Below are 5445 nucleotides of genomic sequence, written 5' to 3' on the forward strand. Positions count from 1 at the left end.
AAACAAAATCAGTGGAGTCATCACAAGGAAAAGGCTGGTTTACCTTCCATCTAAATCTAAGTGCCTTCAGTATTTGAAAGGTAGTGATGGGCAAAACCGTTCCATGAGCACTTGTTATTTGATATACATGATAACTGTTGGAAGAGAGAGCTAATCCTGCTGATAGACCCACATATTGAGTGTGAGGAGACCTAAAGGAGGGGCAGGTGAAGAGGATGCTATGAGAAGCCAGAGAAGGTATTTATTACATCACACAATTCAACAACGGAAATAAATTACAAAAGTTAAATAAGATATGTAAACAAAAATGAAAGCTAAAGAGGGCTGCAAAGTATGGCTGGGATGAGGGTGGAGGTGGGACCCATAGAAGAGGTGCCCTCTGGACTTCCAAGGTCATCACGCTGGCTCAGGTGCCTGCTCCCCAGCTGTACATGGATGTAACACCTTCCTCATAGCTGCCAGGCCGCTCAGGCATTCAGCTCCAAGTTGGTGATATACTTCTGGACCCAGGCCTTCCCGGGGTCAGCACAGATCTACTGGCCTCTTTTGATTTGGAAGCTGTGGAGAGGCGTGGAAGGGTCACACACTGAGGAATCCGGCAGGGGAATCCTGGGCCCACTGTGACCCCTCCATCCTTCTCTGCCTCAGACTTCTCAGGGTATGTCCACATGTTCATAAGACGTACCTTCAACGTTGGGGTTCATAACCTTCTCTGTGTCTCATATGAGGCTCCACTCAGAAAGCCAACTTCCTGCTGTCCCCTCCACAGCAGAAGCAGTTCCTCCAGGATGGACTCCCCACAGGCATCAGAGCAGGTCAAAAAACATGGCAGTGCCCTCTCCTGGTATCCTGTGCTCGGATGGGTCTCAGAAGGCTGAGTCCTCCAAAGGAGATGCCTCACCCCAGCCCTCCCATCTCCTTCCCCAAGAAGATTGGGCCTTACATGACACCGGGCTTGGAGCACTGGCTGCTGGTCTCATAATAGTCCACCGCAAATTTTCGAGGAATCTGCCGGGAGATATAGGAGAAGCAGCAGGAGGTCGGAGTGTCAGCACCAACTGAAGGAAACAGGACAGAAAGATCCTAAGTCACTATTCAGAAGAAAGGGCAAGCCAGCCACTCCCTGAGGGTCAGGAAGAACTGGGAGGAGAGAGCCCTGCACAGAGGTAGGGATGTGGAGACACAGCAATCCTGAAGGAAGCTGGCATTTCTTCTTTTCCTCAACGTTTTTATTTCTGTGTCTCTCTTTCAGAGTTTGTCCTTTTCTGTCTGTCTTGGTTTGGAGGGGTCTCCATGTCTCCCCACTGGGAATTTAGCTTTCTGGACGAACTATTCCCTTTCTGGAGTAACTACTCCCTCCCACTGGGCAGTTCCATCTGGAATTCATGAGGAGAGCGAAGGCCACGCTCCTGGGAGCCAGTTGGACACAGATTCTACCTCTTTTCAAAATCCCAGTTGGGCATCCATTTTTCCATCCTTACAATGGGCCTTCCTCCCACTCTCTCCCAGAGCTGAACGACAGAATGGCTAAACACCATGGGAGAGAAAACCGTCCTCAGGAAATAGTCTCTGAAATCTCTCTGAAGTTCTCTACTTGGAGGGGCTCAGGCACAAGGCTTTGGCATTGTGGTCCAAGCCATGGCCAGAGAGGAGAACACAAGGCAAAAGAAAGAAGGGAGAACAGACTCACAAGTGGAAGAACAGGTCTGGGAACAGAGCGCAGCAATGAGAAGCAGGACAGCCAGGGTAGCCGTGGAGACCTCCATGGTGCTGGGCAACAGAAGTGAGCTCAAGAGGTGGCCCAAGTGGAGCTAGAACTGGGGACGTGAGGCTGCTACCTCCTTCTGGGGTCTAAGCCATGTCCTCTCTTTACAGGCAGCCTCAGGGCATTAGAAGATAGAAAGTTGAGGAAACCAAGGAGGGATATTTAAAATCACTGGTGTTAGTGTCATGCTGTGAGTTGCATAAGGCAGGCGAGCTTGGGGTCGCCGCAAAAGTTCAGGCTATTGGCAACAACGGCTCAGTTGCCTATTTGAGGGGGAACTGGTTTCTACAGTGAGAGGAGGTAAGATGCTGGTGTGGCCCGGTTAGCTGGTGCCTTCTCACAAGAGCAGATCTGAGACCAAGCATTTCTGCCACAGAGCCTTCTGATATGCTCCCCAGCTGTTCAAATGGCATCGAGGCGACACAGATGATAATGCCATGGAGTCTTGAGGAGCATACCCCAAGCTAACACACACCCCGAGTGCAGACAGCAGAATTGGGAAAGCACCCCAGCTACTCAAGGGGTGAGACTGAGACGGGCTTTTCAGACTTCGGCTCCATCATCAAACACGAATCCCTGCTGTATGCTGTGCGGTGTCCATGCCTGGCAATGAGCTCTTTTGATGGTCATGTCAGCTTTTGATTGCTGAGGCATCCATTTCAAAGACATATTGCCAGCGATACTGCTAGATAAAGAGCCAGGCTGCCTCACCCATAAATTTCCCCTTTGAGAAAGGCCTGAGTAACCTATACAACTGGCTGCTTGAGCGACTCTGCTTTTCCTTTCTGCGTTCTAATTTCTGTCATATGTTTAACATTTACCAACAGTAAACTCACAAAGCCCCAGGCACCCTACACTTCACCCCAGTAAAGGCAGAACGCCAGGTCTATGCTCTCCCTCTCACTACCGGTGACCTCACTGGGTGGCTCTCTCAGGCACGCCATGTACCCCTTGTATTTTAAAATTTCCCTGACAGTTGCTGCTGAGGTGCAAGCCTCACAATCATAATAAGAACCACAAAGGCCAGTGGGGTCACAACATTGGCTCCAGTCCGGGAAATGTCTGGGGGGCTTACCACAAGCAGTGCCTACCCTGGGCGTTTCACAGAATCACTATCAAAAGGCTGAGACGCACACAAAACAGCTGGTTCCTGGGTTAGTCGGGCTAACTGGAGGCTAATGTCAAAGATGACCTTTAAACGGTTGTTACCCTTAGACCAGCAAAGTACTCTGCGAGGGTTCTATCCTATGGGTAGAACGAGAAAGATGAAAAAAGTTGTATGCATGATGGTGTTTGTCACAGCTTACTTGTAACAATTTTAAAAGGACCTACGGGATACCTGGGTGGCTTGTTCAGTTGAGCATTGGACTTGATCTCAGCTCAGGTCCTGATCTCAGGGTCATGAGTTCCAGCCCTATGTTGGGCCCCATGCTGGGCATGGAGCCTACTTAAAAAAAAAAAAAAAAAAAGACCTTCAAAAGAAATGAGTAATTTTTTTAAAAAGTGAAAAAACAAAAGTAAAATTTATTAAAATTAATACAATTAAATCAATTATGGTATATTTACCTCTTGTAACAATAATTGGCCCTTAAAAACTGAGACGGTAAAGAAATTTTCAAAGGAAGTCCTTGTTCCTCAAATCCTAGAACATTTCCTGTTTCCTTATTACAAAGTCAAGATGGCATTTCCAGGGTTTGACTGGTAACTCAATGACAACATCAAGGACTCTTTTCTTAAACTGTTTCCCCATCCCCCAACATTTTGTTGGCTTTTCTTTAGGGGATTTGTCACTTCATGGTTACAAAATGGCTGCTGCTGCTCAGGCATCAAGTCTTTACAAAGTCTTCACAGGCACAGAAGAGAGTCTCATAATAGAGAAAAAGCAACATTACTAGTGTTTTCAATTCAAATTGGGTTTTTTTTAATTTGACTTGTAATGTGAACTATAGATCACCCCCAAAAGTAGCAAAAGCTACTTTTGTTTTATTTTTATTTGTTTTTAAAGATTTTATCGATTCATTCATGAGAGACACAGAGAGAGAGAGGCAGAGGGAGACGCAGGCTCCCTTCGAGGAGCCCGATGTAGAACTCCATTCCAGGACCCCAGGATCAGGACCTGAGCCAAAGGCAGATGCTCAACCACTGAGCCACCCAGGTGCCCAAAAGCTACTTTTATTTAAGTAATCTCTACACCCAATGTGGAGTTCAAACTCACACCCCCGAGATCAAGAGTTGCATGCTCTTCCACCTGAGCCAGCCAGGCACCCCTGCAAAAGCTAATTTTAAAAATACATAAAATAGAAAAGATTAAAACTTACTTCATTTCTGAAAACTAGGTAAGGAGCAGGAGAAATGCCAGTAAGGATGTGAGTGGTTTGCTTCTACATTCTTCCTGTCTCATTGTGGCATACGTGAATCCTGAAGCATAATTTGAGTAAAATTTCTTTCCTGGAAGGTAGGAAAAATGTTACTACCCAAAAACCCAACCACTATTAACATTTTGGTTTATTTCTTTCAAGCGCATCTTTTTCTAGTCTTATGATAGTTCTATTTCCTTACTTGCTTTCTTACTTCTTTTTACTGTATGTCTGGGGGTGGAGGGGCATTACTGTAAACAGGATATGAATGTAATTTCGTATTTCTATTATTTATACTTAACATTGGAAGACTTTTCCAGATAGTTCCAGTATTTTTAAGAGCTGACTAATTTATTCAGCCATGGTCCTGGTCCATCAACATGATCATGTACTATTATAGCACATTTGGACCAGTTCTAGTTTTAATTTAGTTTTCAATTATTTTATAAATAAACTGTACCAAACATCTACATCCATAAAACTTTCATAAGTGAGATTATTTCTATAGGATATTTTCCCAGCTATTGGCTTTCAGGGCCCAAAAGTAAGGATACTTAAGGCTCCCAATCTATATAGATACCCCATACCCAATATGTGTTCATTTTTATTCCCTATTGTGAAACTCAGTGGTGGCATGTGACAGAGACATGTGATGATTTGGTGAATGAAACAGTGACTAAAAAGCAGATTTTGTCACTCTTGCTGTACGTTCCCCAATTCCATCTCGTCCACCTGGGTCCAGATCAGATATAGATTGGGCTACTCAGGACTTGGTGGCATTATTATGTACATCACATCTGTACAGTAAAAACACCAGTGAAGAACATTCAATGTGTCTGCTTTGTGGATGGGAAAGAGAATGGTGTAGTTCATAGTCAGATCTGTTTTGGTAGAAGGAACCAGCTACGTCTGGTCCCCTGGTAACAACTCCTGGTTTCCCCCTCACTAGTTAATCATTTCCTTAGAAGCATTCTGATCAACATGATCTCGTGGTCCTTTTCACCCAGGGTGTGGTTTAAGTGTGACTCGTGTGCCCAGGATGCTAAAGCATCACCACAGGTGTCAGCCTATGTGGTTAGAAGAGCTGTAGCAGAGCATCAGATCTGCTCTGTGGGAGGATTCATTAATCTGCAGATTTCTCCATGCACTTAGAGCTCCAACAGAAACATCATCTCACCTCCTGTCACTGTCCAAAACGTTCCCACACAATCTGTCCCAACAAGTAAGCAACTGAGCTATTCTTGTGTACACCGAACCTTCATGTGTGACCCAAGGCACCCCAGCATATGAGACTCATAGGCGTCATATGTAACTCATAACATG

The 5445-nt window shown here is 45.4% G+C and overlaps 1 pseudogene; it reads right to left on the minus strand.

Annotated features, from left to right (window-relative positions):
• Positions 1-467: 467 nt before the first annotated feature.
• On the minus strand, positions 468-1766 carry LOC129503585 (C-C motif chemokine 3-like; annotated as a pseudogene).
• Between the last annotated feature and the right edge of the window lie 3679 nt (positions 1767-5445).

The sequence above is a fragment of the Nyctereutes procyonoides genome, unplaced genomic scaffold (assembly GCF_905146905.1).
Source record: "Nyctereutes procyonoides isolate TBG_1078 unplaced genomic scaffold, NYPRO_anot_genome, whole genome shotgun sequence".
NCBI lineage: Eukaryota > Metazoa > Chordata > Mammalia > Carnivora > Canidae > Nyctereutes > Nyctereutes procyonoides.